We start from the raw sequence: 16322 nt of genomic DNA on the forward strand, positions 1-16322 counted from the left end.
TTTAACAGTTTTTCTCCTCCGAAGACCGACACTTGACCCATCCCAAACTGTAGTCCTTAACCATGGACACGGCTATTCGAATAGATGTATAATCTCTGCAGAGGGTGTACTCTTTACCCACGAGTAACGGATTTCTTTAGTCCATCGGGACTAGTTCCGTCTACGGTCTTTTAACTGAAAACACGCCTGACCCGCACACACCGGCTTAACTTACCGGTGTCTGGAATCACCCACGACACCTGTCAAGCAAAACTCTAAGTGGGTAGGCTACAACCTCGATTAGCATGGGATCACAAAATTTATAACGCGCGCAAACTAGGGAAGCCACTCCCCTCGGCTACAACCGAAAACACCCATGCCCCCTGACCGGATGGCTGGCTTTAATCCAGGGCCATGGAACCCTCATCACGGCCCCTCTATTTGGTGTGTACAAGAAAGGGGTTGACAACTTACTGAACCGTACCCTACCTATGGCAGGGACAAGTGGTAGTACGAAACAAGTATGGGAGGTTACTGGAACAAGACTCGATCTACGGCCGACTCAGGAGGTTTATGTATTCCCTGCATGATTAGCATAACAATTATTTTTCAATTAACCGATAGAATCACCACTCATCATACCTCATCATGCCATACCGGACACACTCGTCTCGACGAGGGACTATGGACAAGCTCGTGTCTATCCAAGACAGAGACTTTCCCGGCTTCCTTCCGGTAGGCATGAAAGGCATACGAAGATGATTGTTATCACAAGCATATCCAATTTTAACAGCAAAGAATCTCATTATGCACTCATGCGTATGATCGTATCGTCACATAAAATAACGAATGCTCCATGTCAAGGTGGTGTTGTAACCGTATCAAACAACACACAAAAATATTATGCCAGGTTCAGAATGCTTGCCTTCAAGTTGTGGAGAGGCAGGGTGCATTCCAGAACTTTTGAAAGTTTTCTCCCTTCTCCAAAAATCCTATTTTTGAAAATATTCAAATTAACACATAGTTTTAAAACAGTACAAAAAAGTTGTTTGGAAAATTTTCTAATAAATACTAAAATAAACTAGACAGAATTTGAGAAACAACAGAAAAATAATCAAGTCATTTGGACTTATATTTAAAAAATTATAGCCAGTCAAAGTTCTGTTTTAATAAAAATCAGAAAAAGAAAACGGTTCGAATAGAAATACGTTTTCGAGACGGAGGAGACGTACTTATGGGTTTACGCTTTCACTTAAAACAGCGCGGGCCGGCTCGGGGTCACTGACAATGGGTCCGCGGGGCCAACTGGTCAGGTTTGACCAGTCGCCTTTCCCTCCTCTTCCTCTGCCCGAGCGGAGGCGGGACTCCGGCGATCGCTGTCGACGAACGGCGCCTCCCCGCGGGGTCCTGAGGGCGGGGATGGATCCGCCAGTCCAGGGCGGTCCTCCCGGTGGTCGCTAGGCAGGCGGGGACGGAGGGAGCCGCCGGCGGTGAGCTTCGCGGCGGAGATGGCTTCGGGTGGATTTGGGGGCCGGGGCTATGGTGGTTCCCGATCAAGTCTGAGAGGTGGGGTGGCTCCGCAAGATCGAGGGGGGTCGGACGGTGGTGCTGGCTGGGCCAGGTGGGCTCTGCTCGCGGTGCACGGCACCGGAGCGTGGCGGCGGCCGAGCTGACCAGAGGTGGGGAAGACGGCCTCTCCCCATCGATTGCCGGCTATGGGGGCATCAGAGGGAGGGCCTGTGGTTGCCTGGGGGTTTGGAGGAGCTCGGGGGTTCCCTTTATAGGTGGTTGGGGTCGGTTCCGCGGCGGCCGTGGATAAGAACGCCGGCGACCGCCGTTCTGTAGCTGCAGGGCGACATGGCGGCGACGAACGCTTGCCGACGAGTTGCTGATGAGCTCGAGCTGTTCCAGGGGGCAGCTGGCGTGCGCGGGTGGCTTGGGCGGCCGCGTCCATGCCAGAGGCCTGCTGCCGACGCCAGCGTGCCGCCAAGGGCTCTGACGGCGGCGCTGTAGGGCGCCAGGGGAGGGCTTGGAGTGCTCTGGTGTGTGGACGAGGACGGGCGTGGCTCTGCAGGCGAGCAAGGGCCAGGGCCAGACGCGGCGACCCGTGCGCACGCACGTGCAACACGCGCGCTCTGGCCGCGCCCAGAGCACGCATGCTACGTGTTCGGCAAAATGCCAAGGTATGCCAGGGGGCTCCAACCCACATGAGGTTTAGCAGGGTGGGGCTATGGACTAAGGTAGAGCCATGAGACATGCTGGTTAGGCAAAGCAAGCAGGTCCAGGCATGCCAGGGGGCTCCAACCCACATGAGGTTTAGCAGGGTGGGGCTATGGACTAAGGTAGAGCCATGAGACATGCTGGTTAGGCAAAGCAAGCAGGTCCAATGTGCAAACTAAAAACCATGTCAAAACTGACCATGCACACAAGGTGCTTGACAAAATGCTAAGGGCAACTAGCAACTCTTGGGGTGGCCAAAATCTCCAGATCCTAGTCTCTTTAGGTGTAGGTGATGGTGGCAAGGTTAATTTGTCAAGACCAGAAACTTGTTAGTGCAAGTTTTTGAGAAAACCAAATCTGGACAGAAACTAAAGGCTGTAATTGCATGAACCAAAAATACTCCAATGGGTCCACTCTCCTGGACTTAAGGGTTTGGTAGGGAGGACTATAAGCAGGAAAAAGCTCATGGGCACTAGAGCAAAATAAATTTGGGTTGCAGTAGAAAAAGCCAAACTGGACCAGAGAGCAAAAGAGGATGATTTACTCAAATTTTTCAAAGAACACTCATGGGTTTTTGCATGAAGTTGAATTATATGCATCTACTGACATCTCCAAACACTTGGAAGAATTTTTAAAGAAATATTTAAATAGGTTGTAGTGCAAAAATACCTACTGGACCAGATTTGAAAATTTGGTGTAGAGCTCAAAATCTCCAATGACCAAAAGATATTTTTGCATAAAAGTAATGTGGAAACATCACATGACATCCCCAAATTTTGGTGAAAATTTTAAATGCATTTTTCAAATGGTTGTAGTGCACAAGAGGCTCCAAATTTATGAAAAATCATTTTAAAAGAATAAATCTCAGGAAAAACAATTATGCAAATAAATCCACTGATAAAGAATTGTTTTATTGAGAGAGTATACAAGTCCAATAACATTTTTGAAAAGTTTCCACTTGAGGTAAAAACCCACAATATTAAAGAGAAGAGGGGTTCTGAAATCAAAAGATAAAACCAGAAAATAAAAATGTAATTTCTTGGCAAAATTCTAATTAATAAAACAAGGTCAAAATTTTGGGGTGTTACAACACTACCCCCCTTAAGAAAAATCTCGTCCTCGAGATTTGTTAAAAGCTGTTTTGAACAAACATCGCTCTTACCAAAAAAAATCATCCTACTTATGCAATAAAATGTGGCTACAGTGAGAGAGCAATAAGTGGTGTAAAACTACAGTGGTGCACTGGCGTTGCGTGGAAAAATCCATGGTTGGGAAAAACTGAGATATGTCTACGTTGGATACAGTAAATTTAGAATAAATTCTAAATTACTAAAATACGCTGGTCGTACCCGAGAGTACAGTGCTCCCTCTGGCTGACAGGTGGACCCGGGCCCACTGTCGGCCTTTTCTTCTACCTCTGGCTCTCTCTTCTCTCTCTCTCTCTCGCGTGCTTTCCCGCGCTTTCTCCACCGGCGACGTCTAGCGCGTAGGGCATCTAGGCCGTACTGCGGTAGTGCGCGGCGTGCTAGCTGCCGGTGCAGCGTGCACTCACCTCGCGGGCCAGTGCACTGTCGGCGCTGCTCGCGGATTCGCCTCCGAACACCGGCGATCGAGCGATGAGCGGTGCTCGTGGACTTCGCCCACCGTACACCGATCTCGAGCTATAAAATGATCGCGGTGCTCCTTCTTCTTCCTCACACCTGGCCTCGCTTCTCCCTCTTCTTCATTCTCCTCCATTTCTGTTTGCAGGAGCTCGAGACGAGGCTCTAATGGCGGAGGTGATGCCGGACTGGTACGTGGTCCTGATGTGCGGAGGTTTGGCGACGTTGCTGGGGTTCTCCGTGCTCCTGTGCGTGATGATCCTTGATGATCGTCGTGATGCTGCCGCTCGAGTGTTAGCTCTTCGCGGTGGCGGTGATCACGAGGATTAGTTGTGGCATCGAGTGCTAACTGCTGTCAGTGTGCTGGAGCAACTTGCGCCTGAATAATTACTCACAAATCTCTCCTACTGAGACTGTGGTGTCCTTGGGTGTGATCAGTTAGGTGCAAAAAGTGCACGAGGATTTGTAATTAGCGCACGAGGTCGAGTGGTGGTGGTTGTGAGTCTGCTGTTATGGTGCTGCGTGAATAAAAATCTATGTCATGAAGAGGTATATGCTGCAGCAACTCAGGGAAAAAATCTCACTTCGAAATTTATCGTGAGTGAAAATTAGTTAAATCAAAATTAACAGCAGTAAAACTACTCACATAAATGAAACCAAATATTTGATCCGTCGCACAAATTTTGGATACCACGCACAAGTTACAACACATAAATAAATACCGGGATAACAAACATAGCGGTGACATCTACAATAAAAATGGTAAATGGACAGTGTCCTGAGAAAACGTCTCTGGTACTGGGGCACACTCCTCTTCTATCGGGGGAAGCGGGTTGACTAGTCGATGAATGCGTCTCTCCTGGTCAGGCCTCAGTGGTCTGCCAATAGCGATCTGAGTATTTAAATCAGCGAGGCTCTGGAGATAACCCATTACCCGCTGAGTCAAACGCTCTTGAGCGATAACATACTGGGCAAGGTTGGCCAGTACTGGGTCTCTTTCGATTCGTCCACCGGGAAAAGATGCTACTTCTCCGGGTGCTGCACGACTCGGAAAGTAATAATACCCTCGTTCGCGGGCATAGGGTACCGCGAATCGAAGACGAGCAAGCGCTTCGTATGCAGCAGCTTCTATGGCCATATGCGGAGTCGGCATGCATTTCCCCACGAAGGAGACTTCCGTTGGGTCTTGGTTTGGGTTTGCGGGAGGGATGTGCACCACTGCCCAATATTTCGAGGTGGATGGGGTGATCCTCGATTTGAGCAACTCGTACTGGGGTGGATGGATAGCACTCATGGTACTGCAGGTAAAGTCCCACAATATTTTAACAAAACTACCCGGGGTTGCGTCTGGAGTTCTCAGATAAATACTGGGGGTCGGCATGGCAAAGAAATGGCTGTGAGTGTTGTGCACAAAGTGAGGGGTACTTGGCAAGGTCACGAGGTGGCCTTTTATATAGCATTGGGGCTGGGTTATTTACCGCGGTGAAGGATAACTAGTTTGTCGGTTCTGCTCTTGGGGTCGGGGTCAATGCCACAGATACACATATCTCATAAATGTGACGCATTGCTGTGGGTGTCGCCGCGGTGGTTTTGGTAGCTGCGCCCGGAATTAAAAAAAATTGCAACTGTACACTGACGTACTTATGCATGGCTACTATTTAAAAATAGGGGTGCACAAGTAGACTGCATTTAATTATGGTGATATAGGATCACACAATTACAAGGCGTAGAAATACTGAGGCTCGGTACTACTCGAGCGACTTAGTCTACTTTGTTCATATCTAGGCGGGCGTGCCTTGTGGACGTCGAGGCTTCTCCACGGATTTCACCATCGGGATTAGCTGGATGAGGTTGAGGGGCTGCAGGGTCGGGGTAGCGATGATGACCATCGCGGGGGTTGTTGGCCACAATCCCGTTGGAGTGTGTTCCCAAAAGGCGACGAAGCACTTCTGGGGACACCAAAGCATTATGGTCGATGGCTGGGGCAGACCTCAAGGACTCGATCGGGTGTCCGAACAGCACGACTGGGTTGTCGGCGTCGGGCTCATCTTCTCCTCTCGCCGGGGCTCGGCGAACCAGTTCTCCACGAGCTACGATCAGATCAAGGGTGATCTGATCGAACAGTTCCTCTAGTGCGCTTACATAGCGCACCAGATGCAATAGTGCAGGAACCGTCTCGTGATCTCCGTTAGCAACTTGGGGTGGCCTACCATACCCGTCACGGCTGGGGTAGTAGTAGAACGGGCGACAGTTAACTCTGGGCCACAAGTGCCGGAGTTGAACTATAGCTTCTCGAGCTGCTAGTTGGATGGCTTGTGGCTCAAAGGAAGTTGTCCTTCCAGTGAACCTGTAGGGGCGTTCTGGCGATAGACCCCTACCATAGATGTGTACAGTGGCCCAGAATTGACGGCTCTCACCGCTCATGGGTCCTTGGTACACAACATATTCTGGGGGCTCTTCTAATGCATAGGCACGGCGGGTGAGGTTTGCGAGCACGGTCACAAAACCTCCAAGGTTGGTGGTTGTGGTCTCATTGTGCACAATAGGGCCAGGCATTATGCCTCGAGTTGGGGGAAGAGGTTCTGCTGTGCTGGGATGAGGCTAGCGTGCCCTTTTTATAGAAAAAGGAGACGGAGCCTTCCTTCGCACGCTTGCGAATGAGACAAATTAGGTGTCGGTCACTGGCGCGAGATCGACAAGCTAGGCTGATAGGTTGGGCACCGACTGCCCAAAAGCGTCGGGGTCACTGTGTGGCTATCTTACACGAGAAGCTTGGCCGGGGTTAGGTTAAGGTCTGGTGGGTTGGTTAACCTAGGTTTATTGACCTGGCTAAGATAGGATTAGCCAATGGTCAGCCTGGCTCTGATACCAAGTTTGTCAGGACCGGGTTTTCGAGATAATAATTTCCCAAAAGACGGCCCTTGTGCTCACCAGCCCCAGGATTACTGTTAGCTGATGAGGCACAATCTTGATACAGGAATTCCAAGCAAAGTACAAGATATGTAGTACAAGACCATTGTGGCCTATGAGTACAACAATTGGTTACTAGTGGTTGATGGCGGAAGCGGTTTGTGGTTCATCTGCGTCTATGGGACTCCATTTCCCACAGGAACAGCTAACCAGGATAACTCCTATCTTCGCGCGGCTGCTATCTCCATTGCCTAGGTTCCGGGGCTGTCATCGCGGCGCTCTTCTCCACGCAATAAATCTGGCCAAGACAATAGCCAGGGACAAGCCAGTGAGTACTTTTGAATGTACTCGCAAACATCATGAAAACAGGTATAACATAGCAGGTGATAATCATGCACTAAAATAATCCACGGTCACTTAGTCAGTCCCAAAATAAAACTCACGATGCACGTAAGCAGGAAATTAAAAATGCACCGATCGGGTGTCTGAAGCGACACCTTGAATGGGTAATAATATGAAGTGTGCCTCAGTCGGGCGTCTGAGCGACGTCACATATAAGGCTTATATAAAAGAATAACAAACATGCCACAGTCGGGCGTCTGAGCGACACCACATGAAGGGCTTATAAGGTAAATAAATAACAAGCATGCCACAGTCGGGCGTCTGAGCGACACCACATAAAGGGCTTATAAGGTAAATAAATAACAAGCATGCCACAGTCGGGCGTCTCAGCGACACCACATAAAGGGCTTATAAGGTAAATAAATAACAAGCATGCCACAGTCGGGCGTCTCAGCGACACCACATAAAGGGCTTATAAGGTAAATAAATAAGCATGGTGAATATCCAGGAGGTAGAACCGTCCCAGGGATACTCAGTAATTCAAATAATGTAAATGGTTAGTCCATAATAATAATAATCATAATCATCACAAGTCACAAGTCATGATCCAAGTTCTGGTTTAACAGTTTTTCTCCTCCGAAGACCGACACTAAGACCGACACTTGACCCATCCCAGACTGTAGTCCTTAACCATGGACACGGCTATTCGAATAGATGTATAATCTCTGCAGAGGGTGTACTCTTTACCCACGAGTAACGGATTTCTTTAGTCCATCGGGACTAGTTCCGTCTACGGTCTTTTAATTGAAAACACGCCTGACCCGCACACACCGGCTTAACTTACCGGTGTCTGGAATCACCCACGACACCTGTCAAGCAAAACTCTAAGTGGGTAGGCTACAACCTCGATTAGCATGGGATCACAAAATTTATAACGCGCGCAAACTAGGGAAGCCACTCCCCTCGGCTACAACCGAAAACACCCATGCCCCCTGACCGGATGACTGGCTTTAATCCAGGGCCATGGAACCCTCATCACGGCCCCTCTATTTGGTGTGTACAAGAAAGGGGTTGACAACTTACTGAACCGTACCCTACCTATGGCAGGGACAAGTGGTAGTACGAAACAAGTATGGGAGGTTACTGGAACAAGACTCGATCTACGGCCGACTCAGGAGGTTTATGTATTCCCTACATGATTAGCATAACAATTATTTTTCAATTAACCGATAGAATCACCACTCATCATACCTCATCATGCCATACCGGACACACTCGTCTCGACGAGGGACTATGGACAAGCTCGTGTCTATCCAAGACAGAGACTTTCCCGGCTTCCTTCCGGTAGGCATGAAAGGCATACGAAGATGATTGTTATCACAAGCATATCCAATTTTAACAGCAAAGAATCTCATTATGCACTCATGCGATTGATCGTATCGTCACATAAAATAACGAATGCTCCATGTCAAGGTGGTGTTGTAACCATATCAAACAACACACAAAAATATTATGCCAGGTTCAGAATGCTTGCCTTCAAGTTGTGGAGAGGCAGGGTGCATTCCAGAACTTTTGAAAGTTTTCTCCCTTCTCCAAAAATCCTATTTTTGAAAATATTCAAATTAACACATAGTTTTAAAACAGTACAAAAAAGTTGTTTGGAAAATTTTCTAATAAATACTAAAATAAACTAGACAGAATTTGAGAAACAACATAAAAAGAATCAAGTCATTTGGACTTATATTTAAAAAGTTATAGCCAGTCAAAGCTTAGTCAAAGTTCTGTTTTAATAAAAATCAGAAAAAGAAAACGGTTCGAATAGAAATGCGTTTTCGAGACGGAGGAGACGTACTTCTGGGTTTACGCTTTCACTTAAAACAGCGCGGGCCAGCTCGGGGTCACTGACAATGGGTCCGCGGGGCCCACTGGTCAGGTTTGACCAATCGCCTTTCCCTCCTCTTCCTCTGCCCGAGCGGAGGCGGGACTCCGGCGATCGCTGTCGACGAACGGCGCCTCCCCGCGGGGTCCTGAGGGCGGGGATGGATCCGCCAGTCCAGGGCGGTCCTCCCGGTGGTCGCTAGGCAGGCGGGGACGGAGGGAGCCGCCGGCGGTGAGCTTCGCGGCGGAGATGGCTTCGGGTGGATTTGGGGGCCGGGGCTATGGTGGTTCCCGATCAAGTCTGAGAGGTGGGGTGGCTCCGCAAGATCGAGGGGGGGTCGGACGGTGGTGCTGGCTGGGCCAGGTGGGCTCTGCTCGCGGCGCACGGCACCGGAGCGTGGCGGCGGCCGAGCTGGCCGGAGGTGGGGAAGGCGGCCTCTCCCCATCGATTGCCGGCTATGGGGGCATCAGAGGGAGGGCCTGTGGTTGCCTGGGGGTTTGGAGGAGCTTGGGGGTTCCCTTTATAGGTGGTTGGGGTCGGTTCCGCGGCGGTCGTGGATAAGAACGCCGGCGACCGCCGTTCTGTAGCTGCAGGGCGACGTGGCGGCGACGAACGCTTGCCGACGAGTTGCGGATGAGCTCGAGCTGTTCCAGGGGGCAGCTGGCGCGCGCGGCTGGCTTGGGCGGCGCCGTCCATGGCAGAGGCCTGCTGCCGACGCCGGCGTGCCGCCAAGGGCTCTGACGGCGGCGCTATAGGGCGCCAGGGGAGGGCTTGGAGTGCTCTGGTGTGTGGACGAGGACGGGCGTGGCTCTGCAGGCGAGCAAGGACCAGGGCCAGACGCGACGACCCATGCGCACGCACGTGCAAAACGCGCGCTCTGGCGGCGCCCAGAGCACGCACGCTACGTGTTCGGCAAAATGCCAAGGCATGCCAGGGGGCTCCAACCCACATGAGGTTTAGCAGGGTGGGGCTATGGACTAAGGTAGAGCCATGAGACATGCTGGTTAGGCAAAGCAAGCAGGTCCAATGTGCAAACTAAAAACCATGTCAAAACTGACCATGCACACAAGGTGCTTGACAAAATGCTAAGGGCAACTAGGCAACTCTTGGTGTGGCCAAAATCTCCAGATCCTAGTCTCTTTAGGTGTAGGTGATGGTGGCAAGGTTAATTTGTCAAGACCAGAAACTTGTTAGTGCAAGTTTTTGAGAAAACCAAATCTGGACAGAAACTAAAGGCTGTAATTGCATGAACCAAAAATACTCCAATGGTCCACTCTCCTGGACTTAAGGGTTTGGTAGGGAGGACTATAAGCAGGAAAAAGCTCATGGGCACTAGAGCAAAATAAATTTGGGTTGCAGTAGAAAAAGCCAAACTGGACCAGAGAGCAAAAGAGGATGATTTATTCAAATTTTTCAAAGAACACTCATGGGTTTTTGCATGAAGTTGAATTATATGCATCTACTGACATCTCCAAACACTTGGAAGAATTTTTAAAGAAATATTTAAATAGGTTGTAGTGCAAAAATACCTACTGGACCAGATTTGAAAATTTGGTGTAGAGCTCAAAATCTCCAATGACCAAAAGATATTTTTGCATAAAAGTGATGTGGAAACATCACATGACATCCCCAAATTTTGGTGAAAATTTTAAATGCATTTTTCAAATGGTTGCAGTGCACAAGAGGCTCCAAATTTATGAAAAATCATTTTAAAAGAATAAAGCTCAGGAAAAACAATTATGCAAATGAATCCACTGATAAAGAATTGTTTTATTGAGAGAGTATACAAGTCCAATAACATTTTTGGAAAGTTTCCACTTCAGGTAAAAACCCACAATATTAAAGAGAAGAGGGGTTCTGAAATCAAAAGATAAAACGAGAAAATAAAAATTTAATTTCTTGGCAAAATTCTAATTAATAAAATAAGGTCAAAATTTTGGGGTGTTACATTTACTCTGTAAGAGAAAGGGCTTACCAGCCGCTATCTGCCCGGCCTACTTGATCTCCTCGCGCGCCGCTCGGGATTCGGCTCGCGCCTCCTCGGCCTCTTGAAGGGCCTTGGCAAGGTCGTTCGCATGGGCTTTATTCTTCTCCTCTAGGGACTCGCACTTGCTGGCGGCGTCCTTGGGCACTTGCTCCACTTCGGTCACCCGCTCCTCGTATCGGCGGTGGATGACCTGCTCGGACTTCAAGTCATCGGCCGCTTTATTCACCCTTGCCTGCTCCTTGGCCTGGGCAAGTTCACCCCTAAGGGTCTCGACCGCAGCAGCACTGCCTGCAATCATACACATAGCAGCGCATGAGCTTCGACTCAGAATCTACATATTAATACAGGCATGAACGAAATATTCTGAAACATACCTTGCGCTTCATCAAATCTCTTGTTGATGCGGACGAGATCCTCATCGGCCAGCCCCAGCTTACGCTTAAGCTCGGATACTTCGGCGGCCTGGGCGGTTGCCGCTAACAGTGAAGCCTGCTTCTCAACATATAAAAGTACATTATCTCCTGCGGATATTATTGATCCTCTGTCGCCATTTTTCAAAAGACGAACAGAGTCTCAGGGGCTACTATCTATATACAGGCATATTTTTCATATGAAAAGCGGTCAGGAATATTACATCGCATACCTCGAAGCCTGTTGGCAGGCTAGTGAAGGCCTCGTTCAGCCCGCTCTTGGCGGACTGAACCTTTTCAACCACCACACCCGTCAGGGTGCGGTGCTCCTTCACGACGGAAGCACGTTGGAGTGCCTCCATCAGTGTGTTCGGCGCCTCCGAATTAGTGGAGGTTGCCGCTGGAGTTGGCACTCCCACTCCCTTGAAGGGGGTCACTTATTCGATTCCGGAGCCACTTGGGTTTCCGGAATAGTGTTCAGCTGGGGGCCGGACTGGTCAAGGCCCCCGCCGACAGTCTCCATGGGGATTGCCCCCCCCCCCCCGTTTTTTCGGCGGCCAAGGCGTTACCCTCTGGCGCCGTTTTGGCGGCCTCCCGTGCCGCTCCGTGGCCCAGAGAGGCTCCTCGGGACAACACTTCTGTGTAGTCCGTGGTGATAGGCAGGGTGGCTCGCGGAGGTGACTCGCTCTCCATCATCTTCGGATCCAAAGAATTCCCCTCCGATGATTGTTGGGGGAGATCGCGGGCCAAACTGCACCATACAATGTGTTAAAATTACAATCATAAAGATTGGGCATATGAAAGGCACCCTCATGTACTTACGATGCGGCAAGGGGCTTCGGCCTGGGGCGCCACTCGGGGATGGCTTCAGCATCCCAATCTGAGCCATCCGGGAGGGATATTTTCCCCCTCTTGGGCGCCTCCGCCTTTGGATCTACAGAGGTCGCCCTTTTCTTCCTCCTCCCCTTAGGGGGAGAATTGCTTTCAGCCTCCTCCTCCTCCTCTTCGTCTTCATCTTCCTCGTGGGAGGAGTGAGTTTCGGTCTCTCCGGACACTGCGTCTGAAGTACCTTTACGGCAGAGGCCACCTTTGGCCTCCTTGCTCTTCTTCTTGGCCTATTTCTCCGGTGCCTGATAGGGCGCCGGGACCAACATCCTGATTAACAGAGGATCAGCTGGGTTTTCGGGGAGTGGGGCCGGACACCTGATCCACTCCGCCTTCTTGGTCCAGCCCTGTGTAGGGGATGGAATTCTCAGTGCCCCACCCCCTCTTTTGATTGATGAACTAAGTTACGTTCGGAAATTTAGCACTTACCGGGGAAGCTGGATGATTGCAGTTGAGGCCAATGTCCTCGGACGTCTGTGGCCACGAATTTTTTGAGTCTTGAAGAGCAGCTTCCAGATTGCTTCGTGCGACGTGCCGAAGAATCGATGCACGGTCCGCGGCCCATCCGGATTGAACTCCCACATGCGGAGAGGCCAGCGTTGGCAGGGAAGGGTTCAGCGGATGAGCATCACCTAGATCACGTCAGTGAGGCTGGTGTCCTTCTCTATGATACTTTTGATGCGCTTTTGCAGCTTCAACACCTCGTCGGATGATCCCCAGTCTAGACCCTTGTTGGTCCACGACGCAAGCCGCGGCGGGGGTCCGGACCTGAAATCAGATTATAGAAACAACTGACTAACTCAAAGCTCAATGCAAAGGAATTATCATTTCAAATTCAAGGGATCAGAAGCAAACGCTCTGATTGAGGATGGATAAGTTGAGTAAACTTACAGGTACAATCGATGGCAAATTTGATTGGTCGAGATCCAGCTCACGTTTAAAATGACGTCTGAGCCGGAAGGATGAATACTAGGATCTGATTGAGGATTGCGAGCATTCGCAACAAATTGAATCAACAGACTCAAAATGATAATGACAAGCGATGCCAATAAGATTATAGACTTATGGGATTAACCATAATGCAAGCAAGTAAGAATTTCAAGAGCAATAGGCTACTCAGGATTTCAGAAGTTCAAATAGTATTTTGAAGACTTTTGTGAAATACATGAATCAACTGGGGATGAGCAAATATCCGGTGAGTGCTAGAAATTATCCATAGTGGTATTCATGTGGCAAAGAACAGCAAGGCAGTAAGCTCAAAGGATTCTCGGAGCAGCAAAGAGAATTTCGGGGTATCTTGTAATAACAAGATCAACTGGGAAGCATTGTATGAATGGCGAGTATACGTGGTTATCCACAGGGGTTTATCGATGGAAGGGAATTGCAAAAGCGACACCATAAAGTCTCAAGAGAACATCGGAGAGTATCTTCGGATCCTTCTGGTGCAGCAGACGATCATCTGTAATAAGGGGCTCTCCGGATGAAAGTGATAACGAGATCCTAATGTTAGATTTAGCAAAATTCATTTAACCCGAATAGAAGAGATGTCAGAGTCCCAGAGTATAGGTTGAGGAATAAAAGATCCTACTGCCACCCAATGGCGACGTGGGCCCGTAAGCCACACAGCCATGTTAGTAAAACAGTTTTCATTGGCTAGACTCAACTTCGGCCAAGGAGTTGGAAAGGGGGATTCCTACAGGCAGTCGGCTCTGATACCAACTTATGACGCCCCCGATTTGACCGTACACTAATCATGCACGCAAACATGTACAATCAAGATCAGGGACTCACGGGAGGATATCACAACACAACTCTACAACATAAATAAGTCATACAAGCATCATAATACAAGCCAGGGGCCTCGAGGGCTCGAATACAAGTGCTCGATCATAGACGAGTCAGCGGAAGCAACAATATCTGAGTACAGACATAAGTTAAACAAGTTTGCCTTAAGAAGGCTAGCACAAACTGGGATACAGATCGAAAGAGGCGCAGGCCTCCTACCTGGGATCCTCCTAACTACTCCTGGTCGTCGTCAGCGGGTTGCAGGTAGTAGTAGGCACCTCCAATGTCGTAGGAGTCATCGTCGACGGTGGCGTCTGGCTCCTGGACTCCAGCCTCTGGTTGCGACAATCAGGTAGAAAGGAAAGGGGAAAAGAGGAAGGAAAGCAACTGTGAGTACTCATCCAAAGTACTCGCAAGCAAGGAGCTACACTACATATGCATGGATATATGTGTAAAGGACCATATAAGTGGACTGAACTGCAGAATGCCAGGATAAGAGGGGGATAGCTAGTCCTGTCGAAGACAACGCTTCTGGCAGCCTCCATCTTGCAGCATGTAGAAGAGAGTAGATTGAAGTCCTCCAAGTAGCATCGCATAGCATAATCCTACCCGGCGATCCCCTCCTCGTCGCCCTGTTAGAGAGCGATCACCGGGTTGTATCTGGCACTTGGAAGGGTGTGTTTTATTAAGTATCCGGTTCTAGTTGTCATAAGGTCAAGGTACAACTCCGGGTCGTCCTTTTACCGAGGGACACGGCTATTCGAATAGATAAACTTCCCTGCAGGGGTGCACCACATAACCCAACACGCTCGATCCCATTTGGCCGGACACACTTTTATGGGTCATGCCCGGCCTCGTAAGATCAACACGTCACAGCCCCACCTAGGCACAACAGAGAGGTCAGCACGCCGGTCTAAATCCTATGGCGCAGGGGTCTGGGCCCATCGCCCATTGCACACCTGCACGTTGCGAACGCGGCCGGAAGCAGACCTAGCCTAGTGGCGTTCCAGTCCAATCCGGTGCGCGCCACTCAGTCGCTGATGTCACGAAGGCTTCGGCTGATACCGCGACGTCGAGTGCCCATAACTGTTCCCGCGTAGTTGGTTAGTGCGTATAGACCAAATGGCCAGACTCAGATCAAATACCAAGAACTCGTTAAGCGTGTTATTTTGAAGTAACCGTGGACGCCGTCCAGGGCTAGGCCCACCTCTCGCCTAGGTGGTCTCAACCTGCCCTGTCGCTCCGCCACAAAGATCCACTTGCGGGTACTCCTACGAGCCGACCCGACTTTAGTCACCACAGGTGTCATGTATAGATTATATAAGTATATACCCGTGATCACCGCCCAAGTGATCACGGCCCGATAGTATAGCACAGCAGACGGACAAGAATGTAGGGCCACTGATGGAAAACTAGCATCCTATACTAAGCATGTAGGATTGCAGGTAAAGGTAACAACAGTAGTAGCAAGGACAGGCTATGCATCAGGATAGGATTAACGGAAAGCAGTAACATGCTACACTACTCTAATGCAAGCAGTATAGAGAAGAATAGGCGATATCTGGTGATCAAGGGGGGGCTTGCCTGGAAGCTCTGTTGTACAGGGAGAAGGGTCGTCAGTGACGTAGTCGTACTCGGTGGCCTCAGCGCCGGTCTCGGGGTCTACCGGAGAAGAAGAGGGGGGAAGAAACAGTAAATACGGAGCAACCAAGGCATCACAAAACATAACGAGGCAATACGCGGTGCTAGGTAAGCCCTAACGCGGTAGTAAGTGATACCGGCGAAGGGGGAAAACATCCGGGAAAGTATCCCCGGTGTTCCGCGTTTTCGGACAGATGAACCGGAGGGGGAAAGTTGCGTGTCTGCTATGCTAGGGATGTGTGGCGGACGAACGGGCTGCGTATCCGGATTCGTCTCGTCGTCCTGAGCAACTTTCATGTAGAAAGTATATTCATCTGAGCTACGGTTTATTTTATATGATTTTCTAAAGTTTTAATTATGTTTAGAATTTATTTAATCATTTTAAATCAACATTATCCAGAATAGTAAAAGATGACGTCAGCATGACATCATGCTGACGTCAGTAGTCAACTGTGCAGTTGACTAGGTCAACTACGTGTGGGTCCCGCATGTCATACACTGCTTAGTTTAATTAGGGTTTAGCTAATTAATTACTGTTTAATTAAATTAACTAATTAATTAGATTAATTTAAACATGATTAATTAACTTAATTAATTAAATAAATAATTAATAATTTTATTAATTACATTTTCATTTCCTTTTTTATTTTCGTTTTAGGGGTGTGGGGCCCCTACGTCAGTGG

The sequence above is a fragment of the Aegilops tauschii genome, chromosome 1 (genome assembly GCF_002575655.3).
Source record: "Aegilops tauschii subsp. strangulata cultivar AL8/78 chromosome 1, Aet v6.0, whole genome shotgun sequence".
NCBI lineage: Eukaryota > Viridiplantae > Streptophyta > Magnoliopsida > Poales > Poaceae > Aegilops > Aegilops tauschii.